The sequence below is a fragment of the Canis lupus genome, chromosome 6 (genome assembly GCF_003254725.2).
Source record: "Canis lupus dingo isolate Sandy chromosome 6, ASM325472v2, whole genome shotgun sequence".
NCBI lineage: Eukaryota > Metazoa > Chordata > Mammalia > Carnivora > Canidae > Canis > Canis lupus.
The window spans coordinates 58,780,020-58,792,994 of NC_064248.1; the positions used below are offsets into that span (position 1 = coordinate 58,780,020).

General features: G+C 37.7%; 1 protein-coding gene across 2 annotated transcripts in view; it reads right to left on the bottom strand.

Moving 5' to 3' along the window:
• Positions 1 to 12,975, bottom strand: part of LRRC8C (leucine rich repeat containing 8 VRAC subunit C) — an 84,674-nt gene that overhangs the window by 61,267 nt on the left and 10,432 nt on the right. Inside the window, exon 1 of one of the 2 annotated variants that reach the window (XM_049111711.1) lies at positions 4,446 to 4,462. The exons of the other annotated variant lie outside the window; for it this stretch is intronic. The gene's annotated coding sequence lies outside the window, so the exon portion shown is untranslated. Of the gene's footprint in view, positions 1 to 4,445; positions 4,463 to 12,975 lie in introns of those variants that run through there. 2 annotated transcript variants of the gene reach the window in all.

Below are 12,975 nucleotides of genomic sequence, written 5' to 3' on the forward strand. Positions count from 1 at the left end.
GGCACTAAACCGCTGCGCCACCCAGGGATCCCAGAGGATGCTTTTAAACAGTAGACCTGTAATATATTTTTATTTTACAGGCATTTTATTTTAGAAAGACAGTGAGTATTGATCTTACCTAGCAAAGACCTCTTTAAGTATAAAGGAAAATACTACCCCCCACACAGCATTAGCTAAGGTTTACCGTGCGCCTAGACAGTGTGTGGCACTTCACACGTAACGTATTGCTTCACCCCCAAACACCCCGAGGCTGCAGGTACTGTTAGCTCACTCTTACAGAAGAAACCGAGTCTGTGGATGGTTAAATGTCCTGCCTGGCATTACGCAATGATAGGCAGAGAAGCCTGAATGCAACACGGGGTATCCGTTTTTAGAGCCGGCTATTCTAAGTCACCAAACCTAACATTCTACAGACAATAGAAACAACAGAATTGAACACTGAATTCCTTCTAGATTTAATTTAGGAAATAGTTAGCAGGAAAGGGTGTTTTTCCTCTACAGAAAAATCTCTTGGAAAATGGGAGTGATGTTACTTAAAATTTCCTGTTAGCTTACATTATAATATCAGAAATGCTTTCTTTTACATTTATATTCTACTCAGGGTATAATGTCTACTCTGTGTGTGTGTGTGTGTGTGTGTGTATTATATCGGTGTGTGTTTTCTTTTAAATGTCTGTTTTTCCATTGGTAGTGCCTCCTAACACTCTGGCTTTAAATCTCTTAGCTCTTCAGTCTCTTGGTCAAACAATAACTAGGCTTGAATCTACTTCACCCAATAGCTAAATGAGAGTATGGATAGTCCATGTGCCTGTTAGAAAAATTTTCAGCATACTGTACCTCCATATTTTTAACAAACATAGTTTATCAATTGATAATGAAAAATAATATACAGATTCAATTTTTATATCAACTGCTTAGTTTTAGAAAGACAAAGAAGGGGCTTCTGGGTGGTTCAGTCAGTTGAGTGTCTGACTCTCGATTTCTGCTCAGGTCATGATCTCAGTCATGAGATCAAGCCATGCTGAATGCGGAGTCTGCTTGAGAGTCTCGCTCTTCTTCTCCCTCTGCCTCTCCCCCAACTCATGCTATAAATAAATAAATTAATTAATTAATTAATTTAAAAATCTTTTAAAAAAGAAAGGCAATGAAAATTTCTTTAATCCTGTTCATAGGTGATTCTAATATAAAAACTGATGGTGGGCAGCCCCGGTGGCTCAGCGGTTTAGCGCCGCCTTCAGCCCAGGGTGTGAGCCTGGAGATCTGAGATCGAGTCCCACATGGGCCTCCCTGCATGGAGCCTGCTTCTCCCTCTGCCTGTGTGTCTCTGCCTCTCTCTCCCTCTCTGTGTCTGTTATGAATAAATAAATTAATAAAATCTTTTTTTTTTAAAGCGATGGTGTTTAGGTAAAATCTTTTTCAAAGTAAGGACATAGCTATTTTTAAAATACTGTGTTTCTCTACTTTCCCCACTTCCACTAAATACATGTCTTAGTTGGAGTACAAGATGTTGAGAGATGGAGAATGACTATTTTAAAATGTTACGGAGGTTACAAATTTTCTAACTCCTTTTCAGATTATATTCCAAAAACAAATATATTTTACACCAGGCTTCACTCCAGGTTTCCAAGCAAACACACCCAAATAGATTAATTAATATATCAGAGCCTTAGACTGTTTTCAAATGCTATGCTTATACTGCTTGTGATGTCATGTGAATAATTTTGATTCAGTTTGTATATGTCAACAGGAAGGGGTCTGGCAGGAACATAAAAATTCTAAGCAAACTAATTCTGAGACTCAAGCAATTCCATTACCAGAAATGTTAGTTAAACCAAACAGTTGTGTGGCCAAAGAACATCAAGGAACACCACTGTTTTCAAGATTTGTGGTTTCCTCATATAAGGGACCTACTATTCTGCTGGTATTTGGATGTGGCACAAGGGGGGCTTTTGGAAAGCATGGTATATTTCTATTTAAAAAAAAAATCTCAGTACAGCTGAGGAAATGTAAAGATGCTCACAAACACTCACATTCCTGAGATTCTCTATAAATGTGTTTGCTGCTTAACACTGATAATACACCCTGCTTCACCTACACCATTTTTGATTTTGTGTATAAAATACTCTATTGTGATATGGTCCCTTGTATGTGGCTCCAGTTTTGACCAAAAATTCTCTTTTCTTCAACGGCAGAACAGATCTCCTGAAAATTTCTTCAGAGGCACACTGTCATCATATTAAGCATACATCTAAATCACTCCTTACTGAGCCCACTACCATCCTCAGGTGGACCTACAAAAACAGGATATGCTTCTACTTAGAACACTAACATGATTTCAATAGCATTTTAATAATAAAATTTAAAGATAGTTTGTGAAAATTTCCTTCTCTATGAAGTGATTACAGTTGTTGTGTACCTCTTGGGTGATATAAAGTCCTTAGTTCATAACAATATATGCCCACAATAAAACTAATAAAAATATTCCTGTTATTACCTTGTATGTATATATTACTTCACTGAACATCTACATTCCCAGAATGGTAGGTTTACTCATAAACAGCCACACTCACCTAAAAAATAAAAAGCCATCCCTACTTGCCATTTTGTTCAACATAATGTAGTGGTTACAAGGCAAATTTTACAGCTAGAAAGACCTGGGTTTGAAATCTAGCTCTGTACCAACCTCTTTAAATTATGCACACTTCAAAAAGTGCCTGGCAGTAAATATGACAATTATCTACCTCATTATCTAATTAAGAAAATATTAGCTAGGCTTCTTCTCTCTTGGGAAGATTCTGGATCCTCAAAAATCCTATTTACTGTATTTACTGTTCACAGAAATTATCTAAAAAGTACCCCAAGATTGTGGTGTTTGATAATTTTTTTTTTCCAAGATAGGCCAGTTTCCTCAAATCAATCATCTCTAATTCCATGTGTTAGCTGTCCTTGTTACATGGGTATATTGAAACAAAACCCCATGAAAATGCCAACCTCCCCCAATTCTTAAACTAGGTATCTGCAAATCCAGAGGCCTCCAACGTGCAAATCTGCTAGATACCCCACAGATTATGTGGCTCCTGGAGCTTACTCAGCACCTAGCATCTCTGGAGTATGACCCACAGTTTTAGGCAACTCTTGAGTTTAAGGAAATCTTAATGATAATGATAAAGTAATGATAAGGTTAACTGAGCAGTTGAAAACAAGCCCTTTACTACCCCCACACCTTTAGGCAGGCAGGCCTGCTGGTACGAAGAACACAACTTTGGAAAGGCTGTTCCTCTGACTGCTGCCACCTACAAACACAGCTGCCTTTCTGGGGTCTACGGGAAGGTCAGCAGTGCCTGTACCTAGGCTCCTTGGGCCTTCAGCTAGAAGATGGCAATACCACGGTGGGAGAGAAGATCACTAATTATCTCCCAACAGCCAGTCTCTCCTTTTTAAAGGATAATAGGCAAGTACATGTTCCAGCCTCCTTGTAGGCAGTGGTGACTGTGTGACTTAGTCCTAGCCAGTGAAATATAAGAATATAGTCAACTCTGAGTTGTGCCCTTAAAGGCAAGGCATTTGCCCTCAACATATCCTCCTCCCCACTTGTGATTTGGGATGAAGGCTTAGTACTCACCATCTTCAATCAGATCATTGAGGATGGTAGAGCATCAAGACAGGAGGTTGAACCCTTTAGATCACAAACACACAAGATTAACATTCCGACTAGTATGAGAGAGAAAGGAAGAACGTCCTTTCTTGTTTTAGTCAGTAGTAGGAATGGAGAAAGGAGACTCTGACAGCATTTGCACTCGTAACTGAACTCTTTAGTTGCATGTGGCAGTGCTCGCCTGGAGGAGGTACTGCATGCCAGATGGGGAGCATGAGGATCTGTAGGATACACATGACATACTTTACAGGCACATTGACTTTACTCAAAGATTTTGATTAAAAGAAAGTGTTATATTGAAACAAACCAGACTTTAGTTTAATGTGCTTTTAAAGTTAAAATACAAGTTATTAAATGAAATTTGGTGCTTCGCACGGAATGTTTCTAGCTCTACCCCAGATTCTGAAATAAGCTGAAATTCTCAAAGTCTGATTTATGAAAATCTCTTCTATCCTGTGGGAGGTTCTGATAGAAAGTCTGAAGAGCATTAGTGGTAGAAAGAACAGACTGGAAGTTCAAGGTTTGAGACCAAACTCCACCTCTGAGTATACTATATTAGACAAGTCCTACTGCCCCGATGCTTTTACATTAATAAAAGAAGAGTCATGCACCTATTTGTCCAGTCAATACACATACTGTTGGATTGCATGGGGGATAAAGATGAGGTAGACATGATCTTGAAAAGCAATGAGAAAAAAAGAAAAGAAAAAGAAAAAGGCAATGAGATGCTAGGTATTGTAATTCTGAACAATGATGTCTAAATGGAAGCCTTCCTAAAAAGGTTGCTTACCATCTTAATCTACTGTGAAGCTCTTCAGTGGATAAATTCTACAATGCACATGGTACTCCTAAACAGCTTTCTATTCTTCATTATTAAATATGAAAACACTATTACATATTACCAGCCATTTGGGGAATACTTCCAACCTGAAAGACAGATATAAACATATAACCAAGAGTGGATGAACATACAGAAACACCCAAAGCAGGAGAAACACACAAAGCAAACTGCTACAGATCCATTTTAAATTAATAATTAATATCCTCAGAGTGCTAGCAGAAGATATTGTGTCCATAAAATAAACATACTAGAAAACACTCAGAAATTAAAAATAAGATAATAAAAAAGTCAATATAAGGGTTAGATTATAATGCTGAGGAAATTCACCTGAAAGTCAAACAAAAAGGCAAAGGGGAAGAAAAAAATAGTTATATAGATTCCAGCTCTGATAGCTGAAATACAGAAATCTCATAGAGTAAAAAGATAAAATGAATGAAGCAACCAGCAGGGAAATATTTCAGGAAAATTTTCCCAAACTGCAGGATAGGAGACTGAATATTCAAAGAGTCTGACCAACGTGTCCAGTGCAATGAATGAATAAAAATACCTCTGCCACCATGAGGTTTCAGGACTCAGGGTTCAAGAGGCGATCCTAAAAGCATCTGTGGGAGAGGAGCTTAGAGGATATATACAAAGGAACAAAACTCAGACCAGCATTAGACTTTTCAGTGACAATACTGAATACCGGAAGATAATGGCTAAAAAGAAAACCTTTAGAATTCTTAGTGAAAGTGAATGTTAATTCAGAGTTAAATATCAAGCCAAACTAACTTTCAAGTCTGAGAGTGGAATAAATAATAGATTTTAGACACTGAAAGGCTCAGAAAACTTACTTTCATGCATTTTTTTCTTTAAAAAGTTTGGAGGGATGTAAAAGCAATTAAAAAATCCTTCTCCTGAGATGCCTGGGTGGCTCAGTGGTTGAGCGTCTGCCTTTGGCTCAGGGCGTGATCCCGGGGTCCTGGGATCAATCCTGCATTGAGCTCCCTGCATGGAGCCTGCTTCCCCCTCTGCCTATGTCTCTGCCTCTGTGTGTGTGTGTCTCTCATGAATAAATAAAAAATCTTTTAAAAAATCCTTCTAAATCTCAGCCTTAAATATCCAGCTGCACACTTGACATTTATAATTGGATATTTAATTAGGCATTTCTAAATTAGTTAAGTCCAAATCAGAATTCTTCATTTCACCCCCAAATCTGCTCTTCCCACAATATTCCACATTTCAATTCTTCTGATTCAAAACCTGGAGTTTTCCTTTATTTTCTCACATCCAGGTCTATTCTGTCCACAAAGCCTATTAGGGTCAGCCTTTACAATATCCCCAGATCAGGACCATTTCTCATCACATCTACGGCTACAACCCAAGCCACCAGTGCATCTCCTGTGCTTTATTGCAACAGCTTCCTAACTAGTCTCCAGGCTTCCAAGCTTGCCTCCAAAGCCTAATCTCGTCTCTGCCTCTGTCTCTTAAAGTGTGCCTTTTCGGGGGATCAGTGAGGTCAATACTACACATTATTTGCATTTTTAATTCTCATTTTCTTGTGAGTATACGGTGGAGTTTTCTAGAAGCTGCATGATATGTGATAATGAACAGGGTGAACAGACCCTAAGGAAACTGTAAAACTGTAAACAATGTCATTTTCTTTTTTGGAGGAAAATATAGCTATTTTCATTAAAATATGTTATCTATGTTAATATGTAGTGGCTTTATCATTGTTATTTTAAAATATATACTTAGTTTTAAATTTCTCATATGGTAAATATCTAAAGATATAAGACATACAAAGATCTTTTGGGATCTTCAATAATTTTTTGAGAGTGAAAGGCCCTGAGGCAAAAAAAAAAAAAAAAAATTGGTTGAGGGCTTCTCTACACTGCGGCCAGACTGATCCTTTTAAAAGTCAAATCAGATTTTGACCCTCATTTGTTCACAATCCTCTAACAGCTTCTCAGCTCACTCAGAGTAGAAGTGGAGAAAAATAAAATCTTTTTAAAAGGCAGGGGGTGCCTGCTAGCTCAGTTGGTAGGGCATATGACTCTTGATCTCCAGGTTGTGAGTTTGAGCCCCAGGCTGAGTATAGAGATTACCTAAAAATAAATTTTTTTTAAAAAAAGAGGGGGAGGACAAGACACTTCCGTGAACCTACAACACCCTCTCTTAATAACTGCTATTCCCCTCTTGCTCTGTGCCCTTCCCTCACCCTGGCCTTCTTGCTGTTCCTCCATCATGCCAAGAACATACCTTTATAGTTGCTGTTCCCTCTGACCAGATTGCTCTTTCCTCAGATATGGATGGCTCCCCCCACCTGAGTCCAGGTCTTTGCCTTCTAAGCCATAATTTTAAATGGTTCCCTTTCCAGATATTTAAAATACTTGCAAATATTTCCTCGTCCCCCTGTGGTAGTACTACCCCTTACCTTTGCCACTCATATATTTGTTTACCTTACCCTCTCCATCCCAGAGTAAGTCCTTAAGGACAAAGGCTGGTTTTTAATCTCCTCAGAGGATAGCAGACCTGGTGACTTGCACCCAGTATGGTCTTAAATGAAAAATCCATGATATATCAAGGGGTTATCTGGCTAAACCTTCAGACTAGACCATATTCAACCTATGGTAGAGAGCTCCAACTCTGTTTTTAAAGTCTCTTAAAGACCCAGCCTCGATGAAAACTCATGTAAAGGCTGATGTCTTGGTGTCATCCTTATGCTGCAGGTTAAATTTTTACCTCTTTTTTCTTTTTTAAGATGTATTTGTGTTAGAGACAGAGAGCACGAGTGGGAGGGGCAGAGTAAAAGAGACAGAGAGAGAGAGAGGGAGAGAGAATCTCAAGCAGACTCTGTGCTGAGAGTAGAGCCCTTTGAGGGGCTGGATCTCACAACCCTGAGATCACAACCTAAGCCAAAACCAAGAGTTGGATGCTTAACTGACTGTGCCATCCCAATGCCCCAAATTTTTACCTCTTTTGAGAAGAGATGTACAATCATTGTTTGTGTTCAGTTGGAGACCCCTTTATACCCTTGGAAATGATTGTTAAATTTCTCCTTGTCCTCCTCATCTTAGTTGAAACATCCTAATTCCTTTCATTTTTTCCACAGAGATTCAGTTTTTCAATGCTCTAATTCTCTTTGTGATGGTCTTCTGACTCCCTTCCAAATTTTTCATCTTCCTATTTATTTGTGTAGTCCTAAGCTAAACTGTAAGATTTACTGTGGCGTCAAAGGTTCCTAGAGTCTACTTTTCTGTTATTGCATCCTAGTGTATGCTTTTAAAATATGCAATACATTGTCTTGTTAAAGAAAAACTGTTTCTGGGTAGCCCTGGTGGCTCAGCGGTTTAGCGCCGCCTACAGCCCGGGCGTGATCCTGGAGACCCCGGATCAAGTCCCACGTCGGGCTCCCTGCATGGAGCCTGCTTCTCCCCCTGCCTGTGTCTCTGCCTCTCTCTCCTCTCTGTGTAATCTAATGAATAAATAAATAAAATCTTTAAAAAAAAAAAAAAAGAAAAACTGTTTCTAATCTGTTTGTATGATATAACTTGCAACCTCTTCTCAGACAGAAATGTGCTCTTGACAGAACACTTAAGCAATTGATTGTCATGAACTTTAATGACATTAAGACTTGTCCTGGGAAATTAGTTACCATCCACATAGTTGATCAGTTGTCAACCAAGTTTAGTGCCCTTTAACAAATATTATTTTCTTTTGATGCCGAATCTAATGTTCTTCTAACCATTCTTTTTTCCCACAAAATGTCCCTACCAAGAGTAAATCTGTAAATTAGCCTACGAGAGAACTTTTCTCTTACAGGAAGTTTGTTGTAAAACTTTGATACATACTAACAATAAAGTTGTCATTTTTTTTTAAATGCCGGGATAAATAATCCTGTTCTAAAAAGGGAGACACAGTAAAAATTTAGGCTTTACAGGTCACATATAGTCTGTGTTGTATATTTTTTTAAAGTTTAAACAATCCTTCAAAAATGTAAAAACCAATTCCAGCAAGTGGGCCAGATAAAAAACAGGTTGCAGACCCAAACGACATGGGCCACAACAGTTGGCCAATGCCTAGTGTAATGGTTTAATGGAGACTCACTCATCTCAAAAGAAAGCAGAGCCGTGTGTAGCCTCACATTAAGGAACTTCATGGTATGAGCCCCAGGCTGTCTTTCTCTTCCTGAGCCTTGGAGTTTTTGCTGGGATATGGCAATCTGAGCACTTGAATGTCAAAGTCTATTGGCCATCTGAATGAATTCTCACTCTACTGGGCTTAGATAACTTGCCATCCAAGTTAAGAGCCTAGAGAGCAGTTTGGGCCCTAAGAAGTGGTTGAAATTGAGGATGAAGTTAAAATAGAACTCCTCCCCAGAATGAGGTTAGAGAGGTATATTGATATCTGAGTGACATAAAGGACTCCCAAGGAGTCAAGTATAAAACTCAAAGTTTCTGTCTCATGCTTTGAGGATTTCCATGGCCAGTGTTTTGTATTTGACACATTTCATGGCTAAATGTCTGTTATTTTATGAAGAAATAATCAAAGCCTTTAAAAAGAAAATTTAAGATGAGCAAAAGTATGCATTGTTAAGAAGTATCCAAAACTTGGAAATGAGACTCTGGGAAGGCAGTACACCCTTTTGATGTAATACCAAAGACCTGTTTAACTAGCCCACCACCCAAAGATTTAGAGAAATATACCTTTCCTTGACTTGCTAAGTATTGCTGATTTAATTCCAGACTTGTAGATTTTTGTCTCATAGAAAAGAAAACCCCAAATATTGTTCATTTGCTTTTTACAGCCCTAAAGGATATTACCTAGTTTTTGTATCTAACCTAGCAATGTTATTCTAACATTCCTTTTTCAGATGAATGTTCTTTGAACAAGCTGCCTTCTTTATTAAGAGCATGAATAAATCCTTGACATGTTCATTCTATATTAAGAGTCATGTTCAACTTTTTTAAAACTATCCTTTGACAACATTCACAGAAGTCTTGAAGTTGTCTGTGTTTTGCTTGCAGATTGTGTACATATTTGCATCTATATTTGCATCCATCTAACAGTTAAAATTGTATGTAGGAATTTTTTCAGAGTTTTTCTGTTCGCTTGCCTGTGTTTGGAAGCAGTTATTTATAGTGTCCTGTTTTTATGGTGAGTGAGTCCCTTGGGCCCATACTAGACGTTAGCTTCCCACTTGCTTCAGATACCTCCAAGAATGAAGGTTAAGTGGTGCAGGAGTTTGTCTTTCGTCTATTAGGAGAGTACTTCCTTCAACAAATAGATTCACTATGAAAGGAAGGGAAAAGGGAAATCTGGGTGATTTTACAAGGGTGTGAAGAGAAAGGGTTAAGGGAAATTTCTGCCAAGTCTTGGTCTGACAGTGAATTAAAATAGTATGATATAGACTGAAACAGATCCAATTCATCAAGGCAGCCTCTCCATCACCATCCCAGGCAAAAAAAAAGTAATACCTGAAAAAAATGTTAACCAGTAAGAGATTTATTTTACTTCTACAGATTTATTTTACTTCTATTTTATTTCTTTCCTGAGGGAAACTAACAAGACTGTATGTAGATTTTCAAATGAATGGACTTCAAATTTTCTATGCAGAAGCTAATGAACACTTACATACTTCTAGAATAAGAGAATAAGAAAAATATCCCCCCCTCCAACCTACAATAAAAAGAGGGAAAAATGCATAAAAGAAAAGTTTGGTATTAACAGGTAGTATCCAGGTCACTTTGGTAGGGAACCAAAAAATATACAAATAGCTATAGAGTTAGCCTTCAGTAGTCTTTTCTATATTTATTTTTTTTAAGATTTTTTTTTAATTTTAGGGGCACTTAGGTGGCTCAGTTGGTTAAGCATCTGCTCTGGCTCAGGTCATGATCTCAGGATCCTGGGATATTGAGCCCCGCATCAGGCCCCTTGCTTCTCCCTCTTCTCTCTGCTTGTGATCTCTCTCCCTCTCTCACTATTTCTGTCTCTCTCTCAAATAAATAAATGAATAAAAGCTTAAAAAAAAAGACTTTATTTATTTGAGAGAGAGATAGAGGGAGAGTGCAAGCAGGGAGAGGGCAGAGGGAGAGAGAAAGAAAGAATCCCAAGCAGATTCCTTACTGAGCACAGGGCCCAATATGGGGCTTGATCCCAGGACCCTTAGATTGTGACCTAAACTGAAATCAAGAGTCAGATGCTCAACCAACTGAGCAGGGACCCCCTTTTCTATACTTCTTAACCAGAACTTTTAATCCCAAATTTAAAGAGATTTAGTAGTGCTTTAATAGTACTTTGCAAACTGTGGTTGAATTATATTAATATTCAAAGTTCAATGGATATTCCTGATGATGAATACTTGGACAAATTAAACTATTTTTGTTAATTTTCATTAAAAAGACAGTTAAGGGGGCAGCCTGGGTGGCTCAGTGGTTTAGCACTGCCTCAGTCCAGGGCCTGATCCTGGGGACCTGGTATCGAGTCCCACGTCAGGCTCCCTGAATGGAGCCTGCTTCTCCCTCTGCCTGTGTCTCTGCCTCTCTCTCTCTCTCATGAATAAATAAATAAAATCTTAAAAAAAAAAAAAAAAAGACAGTTAAGGGACGCCTTGGTGGCTCAGCAGTTTAGTGCCTGCCTTTGGCCCAGGAGGTGATCCTGGAATCTGGGATGGAGTTCTACATCGGGCTCCCTGCAGGGAGCCTGCTTCTCCCTCTGCTTGTGTCTCTGCCTCTCTCTCACTGTGTCTCTCATGAATAAATAAATAAATAAATAAAACCTTTTTTAAAAAAAGCCTTTAAAAAAATAAAAAGGTAGTTAAATGTCTTAGCCCTGATTTTATTCTAGTTTGGGATATGATGCAAATGACCCAGCAATTCCATTGCTACATGAATCTATCCAATAGAGAGACGAAAACCTATATCTACACAAAAATTTGTATACAAACCTTCATAGGACCATTATTCCTTATAGCCACCTAAATGTCCATCAACTGATAAATGGACAAAGAAAATATGGTATATCTACACAAGAAAACATTATTTGGCAATAAAAAGGCATGGAATACTGATACATACTACAACATGGATAAGCCTCAAATGTATGCTAAATGAAAGAAGCCAGTCATGAAAGGCCATATATTGTAGATATCATTTACATGAAATGTCTGGAATAGGAAAATCTATAGGTAACAAAATAGATCCGTGGCTACCTAGAGCTTGGGAGAAGGAGAACTGGGGAGGGGGATGGTGAGGAGTGATAGCTAATGGACACAGGTTTCTTTTTGGGGTGATGAAAATGTTGCAAAATTAGATTATGGAGAGGGATTCTATACCCTTTAAACAAATAAGTGTTATAGTATGTAAATTATATCTCAAAAGCTGTTAAAATGTATTTTAGCTTATGCATGACTCATCTGTTCTCTGATAGGAAGCATATTTAATTGGAAGTTACTAAATTCCTTGTATTTATATCATAGGTCAGATCATTATTTACACTAAAAATTTAAATGTTTGTGGATATGTTCAACAAAATTGAATTATAACTAGTGTCTGTTTTTTTTAATAGTTATAAATTTTAGGCAATGCTGCAGTAATGTGAAACCATGGAATGTCATATTTCTTTGATAAAATTTTAATATGAACAGGGATCATGCTATTTTTAAATATTTTATTTCTTTATTTAGAGAGAGAGTGTGTGTGCAAGCAAGGGAAGGGCAAAGGAAGAGGGAGAGAGAGAATCTCAAGCTGACTCTGTGCTGAGCACAGAGCCCCACTTGGGGCTGGATCTCATGACCTCAAGATCATGACCTGAGCTGAAATTGAGAGTCGAATGCTGAGCCACCCAGACCCCCTGTAGTATGTTTAAATGGCAATGTACAGTGTAATGCAAGATAATTAGTTTTACGGCATGGGACTAACATTAAAATTAGATAATGAATAATAATCTTTGACAAAATACTATCATGTGATAGTTTAAATTTACATAGCATATATACAAATATAATTTGTTCTTCATAACATTCCAATAAGATCAAAATCATTATTTTATAATAAGCTCTACAAAATTAATTTTATCTTAAAAAAGTCTAACATTTTAAATACTGTCATCCACCATTGCTTAGCATATGTGATTTATATGATAAATAACACTTGTTGAGATAAAATTATTTTTAAAGTAGCCTAACAGAATAGGTAACTTGCAACTGAAAAAGAGAAATTATATTTGAGATGGCTTTTTATCAATATGAGGCTGTAAAATTATTTACTTATATAACCTACTCAGGTAGCATAAATTATTTTTGTCTTTAGCCAACTCAATGTGTTTTTTCAAAAGGGGCAATTAGCTTTTTTGCTTATTTTTTTAAAAGATGCTATTTATTTATTTGAGAGCGAAAGCAAGAGAGAGAGCAAGCAAGCACAAGCAGGGGTAGGATAGAGGGAGAGGGAGAAGCAGGTTCCCCACTGAGCTGGGAGCTCTATCTGGGGCTCAATCCCAG